Genomic DNA, 14,231 nt, shown 5'->3' with positions numbered 1-14,231 from the left:
AGCTTTGGTTTCACACTTCCCCACTTCTAGCATTTTCTGCTATACCTTCTGCTCAAATAAATTAATTCTTAGCAACAATGGTTTTTAATTAACACCTTGACCTCTGGAATCAGGAAAGCTGAGCCTGAATGTTATATCTAAAACTTGCAACCCATATGATAACATGGTCTAGCTTTTATAAAGCTAGCATCTTTATAAAAATAAGACTGAAGCCTCTTTCAATTAAATATAATAATGTATTCATCTAGTTTAAGGAGCAGAATGTAGTAAGCTCTCAAGAAACACTGTGTATTTTTATTATTCTTATTTAATAATGCTGGATTTTTCCCTACTTAACAAAATATTGCTTACTGTATATCACAAAACAACAATTTCATCAGCTTTATGATGTATCTCTATGTTCTATAGCATTATATTGAAAAAATACATGACAAATCACTGTAGGGTAAAGCACATATTTTCATTTCCAATTTTAAATGAAAAGTACACATGCCCAGCATCAACACAACATTGTGTTGTGTAGCAACAACACAATATTGTGTAGCAATAACACAACAATTTATTTTAATGCATTAGTGGAGACCAACCAGGGTATCGTTTTTAAAAACTTTACTGTGTATTAAGAATCACCCGAGAGCCTTTTGGAAATGTAGGCGATGTTGCAGAAAAGTTCCCCTTTCAATTAGATTTTGACCCTGAGATGCTACATCCGGAATAAGCAGCAGCTGATGCTGGTCGGGCTGGTTTGAGGTCCCCAGGTGGAGTGAAGAGGCACAGTGAGTCTTGTCTCCCAGCTAATGGTCCTTTCCTAAACAGAACTCTTTCATCAGAATGAGAAAACCGCATTTCACTTGATATTCCTTCCTGTCTCATGTCTATTTTGCTCTCCCCTTCTCCGTTCTTGTCAGGATACAACGTCACAAGTTTCTAGAACACAAACCTCTATAGAGATGAAAATTTATTTGAACCACAACCCTTTGTTTGTAATTCTAACAGAAAAGATGAATACAGAGTTGGCTCAGCTGTGTTTGGCAAGTCCATTTGATGACCGGAGGTGGTGGTGCTTTATTTGACCAACAGATGGCAGTAGCGGTCTCTTTTTACCCTGTTAGCAGAAAATTGAAACTAAATGGCTTCTAAGAGCCTCCAGGAGCGCTCATCACCTTTTTCTAGATGTTCTGAGTTCTTAGTTGATTTTGAAGCATTATCTCACCCTTGGAGCACAGGGACATTCGTTCACTAATAAAATGTAGCCATGTTTCCAGGAGACATGCTTCCTATAAATGCACATTTGCGTAATTCAAATGGGAAACTAGGAGACTATGATTGTCTCATTTCTGATTTGCATAATTAAAAAATCCTACATCTGGATATTTTGGTCAGACTAAAATTACATTTCCCAAAAGCCATTAAGGGGGAACTCACACTTTTAAAGTTGCATATGTTTGCCAGAATCATCATTTCACTTGTCTCTGTCAAGTTCCAGTTTACAGACCTGGGCACTGGTGCCTGACAAAGACATGCACCTTCAGGCACAGCTCGGAGGACACTTGTTGCTATTAGTGTATTCTGACGTGTTACGCAAGAATTGAGAGTTGCTGAGTCTCCTTTCTCTTCATTTGGCAGAGATATATTTGGGTGTGTCAACATACAGTTTCAAATAAGAAATGAAGAGCGCATTCTTTTCCTTGTCAGTATTCGACAAGAGGGTAGTACATCTATAAATAAAAAGGCTTATAATTCTATAACTCATAAGATACTTTAGGATAATAAACTTATATATATGTATATATGTGTATACACACACATATGTAAAACTTGCTTTAGCAATCTAGTATTTCAAACACTTGTTTTTACACTTTCCAAAAGGAGAGAAAAAAATGAATTAAGATAATGAAAATTTCTATTAAATGTATCAAAACACATTGCACATATACAGGCACATATCACTAAGCAACTGTAAACATTTATTTGTTACATTGTTTTCAATTTAATAGCTATCATTTAACTACCAAATCTGTAGGAATCATGTTTCCTAGAAGACTTAAATTTCAACCAAGGATGACAATAGTGCTTTTCGATGCATTTTTGCCTCCTCATAAGTCATTCACTTTGATACCTTCTTTCTTGATTCCTACTCTAATTCTTGTAAACTTAGAGCTGGAGATGTTTGCCAATAACCACTTCCCACAATTTGGCTTCATGAATTTGCTTTGTAGGATTCACTTTAGAGACTGAGTTCAGGAATGCAACTACTATGGGAAGTCTTACATTGGCATCATTGGGGAACTTAGAAATAGATTAACATGAAAACAGAACGCTCTGTCCTAAAAGTAGGAATGAGGCAAGGATATCCATTCTTACCACTCCATATTGTTATGCCATCATGGCAACAAGAGAAAGGAAAACAAATGATATATATATATATATATATATATATATATATATATATATATGAAATACATTTTTTCTGTATCTGTATTCTTCTAAAAAAAAAGGAAAATCATCCCCATCATATTTTGCCTGATTGATACAGAGATCGTAATATTAGGTTCCTGATAAAGATGCCATGATGTCACAATCATGAGAAAGGCTGACTACAAAGCAAAACTCAGAGAGCAAGAAAAATACACAGAGTAAATAACCACCATACATTTCTCTAGCCCACCCCCATCTGGCAACTGAAATTAAAAAATGTTGATAATTATTGCCCCAAGAACACAAAGGATTTTCTTTGTTCAGGAAAATTGCAGAATATGATTTTGACACGAAAAGTTGTATGGAAATGAGAAAACGTAGTGAAACAAACCAGGGGTGCCTAAGCAAAGAGCACACTGTGTGCAGAGATGTGGCAGCCCAGCAAGATAAAGATGTCTATTATCTCCAGATTGATTTATGGGCTTAATATATTTCCTACAATAATCTTAGCTTCTTGCAGATGTAGAAACCCTCTTTTAGTTTGTGGAAAGACATAGTGCCTCAATAGAATAGCTAAAATATCACGAAATGAAAAACACATAGTGAAAGAAATCACTCTACCTGTTACTAAAATTATTGTAAAATTACAAAAATCAATATTATCTGTTGTTCTCATAGGAATTGATGCACAGAAAGTGAAAACAATATGAATAATTAATATCTTACTAACATTTTGTTTGAAATAAGTTTGCCTTCAATATCTCCCATTATTTCTAGAGCAATGAGATATAGCCAAGTCTCAGCATTTACTTCTTTTGGTCATGGAGACAATAGTGGCCAAGAAATTTGAAGCCTCTATGACCTCAAAAAGAGATGAGAAGTATCTAAAATCTAGAGATAAAGATGCCTTCAAAGTGACAATTGTGACCAGGAGACAGAATAAAAGACTTGTTCAGATGAGCAAGGGAAAACTTACTAGTTGACACCGTGTTGGTCCTGTTTACCTCATATTATAATTCATCATGATCTGCCTTCTTTTTGGATTTTTACTTCTATTTAATATTAGGATCAAATTGGAATGTGAGATAGTTTGGGACTAGAGAAAGAAGGAGATTTTCAGTCCACATCATAACATTTGTGGAAGGGAATATTGTAAGGTACATTTAAGATTGCATATTGTGTAAAATTAGAAACAATAATCTAAATATGATGTGTTTATACCTAGACTTAAAGGGTTTTTTGTGTTTATGCATGAGCCACATAAGAAATTTTGGGGCATTTAATGGCATATTCTATGTTTTTGTGTAAATGGGAAATGAGACTAGAACCTTCTATCTACATGGTTATTATTTATATTAACTCAAAAGGCTGTTATTTGCACCATTTAGAATTTCCAGCTTTCAAGCACTATTGATGTTTCATTAATTTCTATGTGTAAGGACAGCAAAAGAAAACACAGAAGGTAACAGTTTTCATCTAAATTGTGGGATACATTTGTGAAAGATGAACATAGCTTCTCTTTTGTGTTTCAAGTTTGTCTAGCCTTAGAAACTTACTCGACAGCATCTATGTCTGCAGTAGCAAGCCCCTACCATAAGGTGAAAATACCAGGCTTATTAATTTAATGAGGAAGCCCCTGAATACATTTTTAAAATTGTGCTTATGAAATATGGAAGCTTTTTTGCTATTAATGAATTAGGAGTTGAAGGTTCTTGCTACACTAAAAATTTTCATGTATGTTTCCTTGAAGATGTGAGAATTTCACCATGATGCCAACTTAACAGCTATCATGGAAATTAGAGAAAAAAATTGAGGATAATTATAAGAAAAAGAGATGGCAACAGGGAAGTGATTAGGCTAAGGTAAAATTACTTATCTTCCCCATGTCATTTTCTATTGAGATAGAGAAAGTGGTAGAAAGTAGATAAAAAATTATAACTTATTATTCATTGGCAACTAATAGGTGCTTTTATTCTAATTGCACACAAGCCTAATTAACCTGGAAGTACTAAGAGGATTTTCTTTTAATTTGTTAGGAGGAATCTAAAAACTAAGCAATTTTAGAAGAGCAGATGTCTTTGTGTAATATAATTCTTTAGTGGTATCTTTGAAAGAAAGGGAGAGAGGAGAGAGGCTGCGGGGGGGGGGGGGCTGAAGAACCACAGTGGGAAGGAAGGGGCTGGAGGACAGGTGTGTTATTCCATGATCAGGTATTAACGCAGGGAAAGACAGTGCAATGATACATTGTTTAAACACATTATTTAAAAAGTCTATCTGCAAAATTAGCAAAACCCATTCTATAGTATAGAATATTCATTAACATCTCTTTTTTAGAAGTACAATAGATTTTTTTGTCTTTGCAGAATTTTTTATTTGAATTAGAAACAAGATTGTTTTACATGACACTCCCAGTTCCCTTCTTCCTCCCGTTCTCCCCTACCATGCTCCCCACAACTAAAACTCTACCTATCACATATCTTTTCTGCTCCCCCTTGATGGTGAGGCCTTCCATGGGGTGTCATCAGAGTCTATCATTTCCTTTGGGATAGGGCCTAGTTCCAACCCTGTGTGTCTTGGCTCAGGGAGTATTCCTCTATGTGGAATGGGCTCCCAAACTCCACACCTATGCTAAGGATAAGAACTGAACTACAACAGGAGGTCCCATAGATTTCCAAGGTTTCCTCACTGAAACCCATGTTCCTGGGGTCTGGATCAGTCCCATGCTGGTATCCAAGCTATCAGTCTGGGGAGCAAGAGTTCCCCGATGTTCAGGTCAGCTGTTCCTGTGGGTTACACCAGCCTGGTCTGGAACCCTTTGTCCATCACTTGTTCTTCTCTGCAACTGGATTCCAGTTCAGTTCAGTGATTAGTTGTGGGTGTCTGCTTCTACTTCCACCAGCTGCTGGATGAGGGCTATAGGATGGCATATAGATTAATCATCAATCTCATTATCAGGGAAGGGCATTTAAGGTAGCCTCTCCTCTGTTGCTTAGATTGTTAGTTGGTGTCATCTTTGTAGATCTCCAGACATTTCCCTAGTGCCTGATTTCTCTGTAAACCAAAAATGTCTCCCTCTATTATGGTATCTCCGTTCTTGTTATCAACTATTCTTCCCCTGACTCAACCTTTCTGCTCACTCATGTCCTCTGCATCCCTCCTCTTCTCCCTTTCTCATTCTCCTAGCTTCCCCCCTCTTCCCATTCTCCCAATTTTCTCAGGAGATCTTTCCTTTTCCGGGTGACCAAGTATGTCACTCTTAGGGTCCTCCTTGTTTACCAGCCTCTCCAGCAGCCTGGGCTGCAGGCTGGTAATCCTTTACTCTATGTCTAAAATCCACATATGAGTGAGTAGATACAGTGCCTGTCTTTTTGCGATTGGGTTACCTCGCTCAGAATGGTTTCTGCTAGTTTCATCCATTTTCCTGCATATTCCATTCCTCAAGATTCCATTTTTTTTCCCACTGAGTAGTACTCCATTGTGCAAAGGTACCACATTTTCTCTATCCATTCTTCAGTTGAGGGGCATCTAGGCTGCTTCCAGTTACTGGCTATTATAAATAGTGCTGCTATGAACATGTTTGAAAAGATGTCCTTGTTGTATGAATGTGCTTCTTTTGGGTATATGCCTAAGAGTGGAATTGCTGGATATTGTAGTAGACTGATTCCGATTTTCTTGAGGAGTCATCATAATGGTTTCCAAAGTGGTTGTACAAGTTGACACTCCCACCAGTAGTGGAGAAGTGTTCCCCTTTCTCCACATCCTCTCCAGCATAAACTGTCATTGGTGTTTTTGACTTAGGCCATTCTAACAGGAATAAGATGGTATCTCAGAGTTGTTTTGATTTGCATTTCCCTGATGACTAAGGATGTTGAACACTTTCTTATGTGTCTTTCAGCCATGTTAGATCCCTCTATTGAGAATTGTCTATTTAGCTCTGTACCCCACTTTTTAATTGGAATGTTTGGTGTTTTGGAGACTATCTTCTTGAATTCTTTGTATATTTTGGAGATCAGCCCTCTGTCAGATGTGGGGTTGGTAAATATCTTTTCCCAGTCTGTGGGCTGCCATTTTGTCTTGCTGACTGTGTCCTTTGCCTTACAGGAGCTTCTCAGTTTCAGGATGACCCATTTATCAATTGTTGATCTCAGTGTCTGTGCTACTGGTATAATGTTCAGGAAGCAGTCTCCTGTTCCAATTAATTCAAGGTTATTTCCCACTTTATCTTCTAATAGGTTCAGTGTGGCTGGGTTTATGTTGAGGTCTTTGATCCATTTTGACTTAAGTTTTGTGCAGGGCGAAAGGCTTGGGTCTATCTTCAGACTTCTACATGTCCACATCCAGTTATGCCAACACCATTTGTTGAAGATGTTCTCTTTGCTCCATCTTATGAATTTGGATTATTTGTCAAAAATCAGGTGTTTGTAAGTGTGTGTGTTATTAACAGTGTTTTCAACTCTATTCCCTTGGTCTACCTGTCTATTTTTGTGCCAATACCAAGCTGTTTTCAGGACTACAGCTCAGTAATAGAGCTTGAAGTCAGGGATGGTGATGCCTCCAGAAGTTCCTCTATTGTAGAGGGTTTCTTTGGCTATCCTGGGTCTTTTGTTTCTCCATATGAAGTTGAGAATTGTTCTTTCAAGGTCCGTGAAGAATTATGTTGGGATTTTGATGAGGATTGCATTGAATCTTTAGATTGCTTTTGGCAAGATTGCCATTTTTACTATGTTGATTCTACCTATCCAAGAGCATGGGGGATCTTTCCATTTTCTGGTATCTTCTTTAATTTCTTTATTTAGAGAGTCAAAATTCTTATGGTACAGGTCTTTCACTTTTTTGGTTAGTGTTACCCCAAGATATTTTATGTTGTTTGTAGCAATTGTAAAGGGTGATGTTTCTCTGATTTCTTTCTCCACCAATGTGTCATTGGTATATAGTAGGGTTACAGATATTTTTGAGTTAATCTTGTATCCTTCCACTTTGCTGAAGGTGTTTCTCAGCTGTAGGAGTTGCCTGGTAGAGGTTTTTGGGTCACTTATGTAGACTATCATATCATCTGCAAATATTGAGAGTTTGACTTTTTCCTTTCTCATTTGTATTCCCTTGATCTCCTTTTGTTGTCTTATTGCTCCAGCTAGAACTTCAAGGACAATGTTGAAGAGGTATGGAGAGAGTGGACAGCCTTGTCCCTGATTTTAGAGGAATTGCATTGAGTTTCTCTCCATTTAATTTGATGTTGGCTGTCGGCTTGCTGTATATTGCTTTTATTATGCTGAGGTATGTTCCTGTTATCCCTGATTTCTCCAAGACCTTTATCATGAAGGGATGCTGAATTTTGTCAAAGGCTTTTTCAGCATCTAGTTAGATGATCATGTGGTTTTTTTTCCTCATTCTGTTTATATGGTGGATTACATTGATGGATTTTCACATGTTGAGCCATCCTTGCATCCCTGGGATGAAGCCTACTTGATCATGGTGGATGATTTCTCTGATGTGTTCTTGGATTCGATTTGCCAACATTTTGTTAAGAATTTTTGCATCAATGTTCTGAGGGATATTGGTCTGTAGTTCTCTTTCTTAGTGTGTCTTTGTGTGGCTTGGGTATCAAGGTTATTGAAGCCTCATAAAAAGAGTTTGACAACGACCCTTCTGCTTCTATTGTGTGGAATACTTTGAGGAGGACTGGTATTAGCTGTTCCTTGAATTTGTGGTAGAATTCTGCACTGAAGCCATCTGGCCCTGGGCTTTGTTTGGTTGGGAGACTTCTGATGACTGCTTCTGTTTCCTTAGGGGTTATAGGTCTATTTAAGTTGATTATCTGTTCTTGGTTTAATTTTGGTAAGTGGAATCTGTCCAGAAAATTGTCCATTTCCTTTAGATTTTCGAATTTTAAGGAATATAGGTTTTCGAAGTATGACCTGATGATTCTCTAGATTTCCTCTGTGTGTGTTGTTATGTCCCCCTCATTTTATTAATTTGCATGTTCACTCTCTGCTGTTTGGTAAGTTTGGATAAAGGTTTGTCTATCTTGTTGATTTTCTCAAGGAACCAACTCTTTGCTATATTGGTGTTTTGTATTGTTCTCTTAGTTTCCATTTTACTGATTTCAGCCCTCAATTTGATTATTTCCTGGCATCTACTCCTCCGGGGTGTATTGGCTTCTTTGTTTTCTAAAGCTTTTAGTTGTGCTGTTAATTCTCTAGTGTGATTATTCTCCTCTTTCTTCATATGGTTACTTAATGCTATGAACTTTCCTCTTAGCACTGCTTTCAAAGTGTCCCATATGTTTAGATATGTTGTGTCCACATTCTCATTGAATTCTGGGAAATCTTTAGTTTCTTTTTCTATTTCTTCCTCAACCCAGGAATTGTGCAATTGGGTGGTACTTAATTTCCACGAGTTTGTAGGTTTTCTGTAAATCGTGTTGTTGTTGAATTCTAACTTTAAAGCATAGTGGTCTGATAAGTTATAGGGGGTTATTTCATTTTTTTTTGTACCTGTTGAGACTTGCTATGTTGCCAAGTATGTGGTTGATTTTAGATTAGATTTTAGATTCCATGTAGTGCTGAGAAGGTAAATTGTCTTGTATTTGAATGGAATGGTCTATAGATATCTGTTAAGTCCAATTGTGTGGTAACTTCTATTAGTTCCTGTTATGATAAATCTTTCTCGAAAAAGCCACCTGAGCTCCACCACTACATGTGAGCTTTACGCCAGCCACCCGCCCGAGTTAGGCCCAAATGAATACACAGAAACTTGTATTAGGTACAATGCTGCTTGGCCAATGACTAGGATTCTCATCTGTTAGCTCAGTCTTAACTATCATAAACCTATATATTTTATAAGACTTATCTTATCGGACGCCTTATTGGCATCCCTCCTTGCCGGTGGATCACATTGTGCAGCTGAAGCAGGAGTGGAGGGGAAAAGAGAGCCCTTCCTGTTTCTCCTTCGCTTAAATATGAGTCTCCTTGCTATGTCACTTCCTGCCTGGATCAGCACTTCTCTACTACATTTCCCAGAATCCTCTTTGACTTCTAGTCTGGTCTAACTTGCTGTCTCATTGGCCAAACAGTATTTTATTTAACAATCAATAAGATAAACATATACAGAAGTACTTCCCCCATCAAGTTCCTTTGTTAAGTTTCTGTCTGGTGTTCCTGTCCAGTGGTGAGAATGAAGTCTCCCACTATAAGTGTGTCAACTTTTATGTGTGATTTGAGTTTTAGTAATGTTTCTTTTATATATGTGGATGCCTTTGTATTTGGGGCATAAATGTTCAGAATTGAGACTTCATCCTGATGGATTTTTCCTGTGATGAGTAGGAAGTGACCTCCTTCATCTCTTTTGATTGATTTTAGTTTAAAGTTCAATTTGTTGGATATTAGGATAGTTACCCCTGCCTTGTTTCTTGGGTCCATTTGATTGGAAAATCTTTTCCCAACCTTTAATTCTTAGGTACCAGCTGTCTTTGAAGTTGAAGTGTGTTTCCTGTATGCAACAGAAGGATGGATTCTGTCTTCTTATCCATTCTGCTAATATGTGTCTTTTTATAGGTGAGTTAAGGCCATTAATGTTGAGGGATATTAATGACCATTGATTTTTTATTCTTGTTTGTTTTTGATTTGGTGATGGTGGTGAAATTATGTGTAGAATTCTATCCCTTTTTCCTTTTGGCTGTTGGTAAAGTGGGATTATCTATTGCCTATATTTTTCTGGTTGTAGTTAACTTCCTTGGGTTGCAGTTTTCCTTCCAGAACTTTCTGTAGTGCTGGATTGGTGGATATGCATTTTTTGAATCTGGTTTTGTCATGGAATATCTTGTTTTCTCCATCTATATTGATTGAAAGCTTTGCTGGGTATAGTAGTCTGGGATGGCATTCATGGTCTCTTATTGTAGGTAGAATATCTATCCAGGACCTTCTGGTTTTCAGAGTTTCCATGGAAAAGTCAGGTGTAATTCTGATAGGTTTGCCTTTATATGTTATTTGACATTTTTGCTTTGCTGCTGTTAATATTTTCTCTTTATTCTGTATGTTTGGGGTTTTGATTATTATGAGGTGAGGAGACCTTGTTTTGGTTCAGTCTATTTGGTGTTCTGTAGGCTTGTATTTTCATTGGCATGTCTTTCTTTATGTTGGGAAAGTTTTTCTTTGGTTGATGAGTCTATTTCTCCCAGTGTATCTTCAGCTCCTCAGATTCTCTCTTCCATCTCTTGTATTCTGTTGGTTATGCTTGCATCTGTAGTTCCTGATAGTTTATTCAGCTTTTCTATTTCCAGCATTCCCTCAGATTGTGCTTTCTTTATTGTCTCTATTTCAGATTTTAGGTCTTGTATTATTTCCTTGAGAGAGATTTGTTGATATCTTGTACTTTTTGGTTAGGTTTTTCTTCCATTTCTTTTTGTTTGTTTGTTTGTTTTGTTTTTTGTTTTGTTTTGTTTTGTTTTTCGAGACAGGTTTTCTCTGTGTTTTTGGAGGCTGTCCTGGAACTAGCTCTTGTAAACCAGGCTGGTTTCGAGCTCACAGAGATCCACCTGCCTCTGCCTCTGCCTCTCGAGTGCTGGGATTAAAGGTGTGTGCCACCAACGCCATGCTTTCTTCCATTTCTTTAAGGGATTTTCTCATGTCCTCTTTGAGGTCCTCTATCATTTTCATGAAGATGGTTTTAAGGTCGTTCTCTTCTGCTTCATCTGCATTATGATGTTCAGATTTTGCTGGTGAATGGTTCCTGGTCTCCAGTATGTCATATTGGGTTTTCTGTTTTTGAATGTGCTTTTACATTGTCCTCTTCTCCTCCTTTCTTCTGGCTGGTGTAGCAGGAGTCTCTTCCTCTCCCTGTGGGTATGGGACCAAGGTTCCCTTCTGGTAGATTCAAACAGTTCCAATACTCTGATGTTGGAGGTGGCACTGTTACCTGAAGCTTGGCAGTGTCTGGGTGTGTTGGATCCTGCCACCGAGTTTGGATCCGGTGAGCAGGCCCCTGGCATCAGATGTTTCCAAGCAGGGTTTCTTAACCAGAACCAGAAACAGCCCCTGGCCTACCTTGGCTGGTGGATGGAGGCGGAACTGCACTGGGGCCTTGGCAGTGTCTGGGTGTGCTGGATCCTGCTGCCAAGTTCGGATCCAGTGAGCAGGTCCCTGGTGTCAGATGTTTCCGAGCAGGGTCGCTTAACCATAACATCTCTTTTTATAACCATGAGTAAGTTAGTCCTTGGTCCTCATCAAGGAAACCTTTTTGTAAATAAGAGCACTACAGAAAAACCACAACCAATCAAAATGTAGGCTTATGCAGCCCAGTGCCAGTGGAAGCATCTAGAAAACACACCTGCAATATTTTGGGAATATTGCAGAAAAGAAGGTGGAATGATTCTAAGAGCCAGAGAGGATCAAGGAGTTTGCTGTGAGATTGTGCTTCCTAGAAATGTCAGAAAGGTAAACCCATAAATTCTCACCAATGTGGCTGCCTAATTATGTGCTGAACAAGTATGACACCAGAGAACATGCTAGACACCAGTGAACATGCCAAATTGAACAGAGAAAGACTTATAAGTCCTCAATCCCACAAAAAGAACTACAGGCACAGAGGAAAGCAATGGATTAGAAAGGTGGCCAGTGGCCTTCTCTAAAAAAGTGGCCAGTGTTCAGTGACAGTCAGTCTTGACAACATACAAACAGGTAATAGCATTATATTGACTGAACAGGTTATATTTAGGAACAGGTATACATATATATGAATATATCTATGCATGCAATAAGAATTAGTGAAAAAAGAGGCCATAAATGTAAAGGAGAGTAGGAAGGGACATATTTGGAACAAGGAATGGAAGGGAGAAATGTTATAATTAAAGCATAATCTCAAAAAGTTTTTTAAGCCGGGCATTGGTGGCACATGCCTTTAATCCCAGCACTCGAGAGGTGGAGGCAGGTGGATCTCTGTGAGTTCGAGACCAGCCTGGTCTACAAGAGCTAGTTCCAGGACAGCCTCCAAAGCCACAGAGAAACCCTGTCTCGAAAAAAAAAAAAAAAGGTTTTTAAAAAGGCTTTGGGGATGCTATGTTTTTATTTTTATTTTATTTATTTTTAATTTTAGAAGCACTCTTACCTAAAAGTGAGGAAAACAACCATGAACATCTTCTCTAGGAACTAAAGCACAACTTACCAAATGAAGAAAGCCTCACACACGTGGCATTCACTGAATAATAGTAATAAGATCGATGCAATAAGTTTGCATTTCTTTAAACATCAAAATCAACAACATGGCCTCTGCAATAAAAGGTTTGAATTATTTTAAAAAAAAGTCTTTGAAGAAAAGTGGAGCTGGGAGTTGTTTGGTGTTTCAATTCCTTGTGCAGGAAGTGACACAGGATTGAGGTAGGAAAGTTTATTGAGATAGCATCAGAGCACCCAAGTGAGGCTCTAGTGCCCTCTTCCTGGACCGGGTCACTTTACCTGGGCAGAGCTTTACAGCTTCCTTATTCTGCACATAATGGGCAAAGTCTCATTGGGAAAGTTTATCCAGAGAGAATGTATACCATGCTTTTTTTTTTTTTCCTCTGCAGAACTGTCTGAGACTGAAGTATTTGGAACCCTAAGGATAAGGCTTTTAAATCTGTACAACGAACCTGGGGATCCATTCACAATTACTGAAGGTAAAGCTGTTCAGAGCTATTTCTTCCCTAAGAGGGGATGGCACACATCCTGCTTTTCATCAAGTGTAAGAAAAGAGAAGTGTGGGGCATCCATCCAGTCCTAACCATCCTGAATTCAGCTGGTTCCCAAAAGTGTCAGGAGCTCGCACCAAGAGTGTTCATTATTAGGAGTTTCAAAATGTGATTTCTTCCTTACATCGTGGCTCTCACATCCTGACAATGTTGCTCTAAGCTCCTAGGATTTAAAAGGAAGAAAGGAAGGAAGGAAAAAAGGAAGGAAGGAAGGAAGGAAGGAAGGAAAGTAGGAAGGAAGGAAGGATGGAAAGTAGGAAGGAAGGAAGGAAGGAAGGAAGGAAGGAAGGAAGGAAGGAAGGAAGGAAGAGATTCCCTGCCAATTAGAGGGAGAGCCTGACTCCGGAAAAGCACAGTACTTTAACTATCGAATTTATACAATTCTTTATTTAGACAAAATTCCCTTTCCATTTGTCTGGACATTGCATCAATGACTGAGTAATGCATCCCTATCCAGCTCTAATCCCTAATTGGTTTGGAACTGGAGCACAATGCATCCTGGGATTGACCTTAAAGTCACCAAGGGCTCTGACACTTCATCCAGCTTTGCTAATTTTATGTGGCAATTTCACGTCCACCCCTTGTTGGCTCCATGAGGCTATTAAAACAGAACCAATTTTCAGGCCCTGGCCACAGGGGGCTGAGCTTTGTCCTCCCTTCCTTAAAACGTGTGCGCACATACACTCACACACACACACACACACACACACACACAGAAAACGCATACACACAACACACACACACAACACACACACACCACACACAGAGAGAGAGAGAGAGAGAGAGAGAGAGAGAGAGAGAGAGAGAGAGAGAGAGAGAGAGGATAGATAGAGAAACGACCCCAATGCTCAAATAAAAGCCAGTGAATTCCCAACAGTCTCAAGGGAAAGTATTTATTGCCTTTGCTTGATATGCCCTTAGTATACATGTATTCTCACCTCGGCACTGTTGACATTTGGGGCCAGACAGTTTGTGTTCTTTGTTATATCAGGTCCTGAACATAGAGGATATTAGACAGTCTCCCCGGCCTTTGCCCAACAAATGCCACTTTTAACACCCACTGTAAGATGTACACAAATAGTCTTTAGAAAAC

General features: G+C 38.6%; 1 long non-coding RNA gene across 1 annotated transcript in view; it reads left to right on the top strand.

The window, feature by feature from the left end:
• The window catches only part of LOC107979734, a 37,205-nt gene that overhangs the window by 11,487 nt on the left and 11,487 nt on the right, over positions 1–14,231 (top strand). The window contains exon 2 of the long non-coding RNA XR_004769955.1: positions 12,977–13,066. This is a non-coding gene — a long non-coding RNA (uncharacterized LOC107979734). The remainder of the gene's footprint in view (positions 1–12,976; positions 13,067–14,231) is intronic.

Source organism: Cricetulus griseus, chromosome 4 (assembly GCF_003668045.3).
Source record: "Cricetulus griseus strain 17A/GY chromosome 4, alternate assembly CriGri-PICRH-1.0, whole genome shotgun sequence".
NCBI classification, from domain to species: domain Eukaryota; kingdom Metazoa; phylum Chordata; class Mammalia; order Rodentia; family Cricetidae; genus Cricetulus; species Cricetulus griseus.
This window is presented reverse-complemented; position numbering and strand designations above follow the sequence as displayed.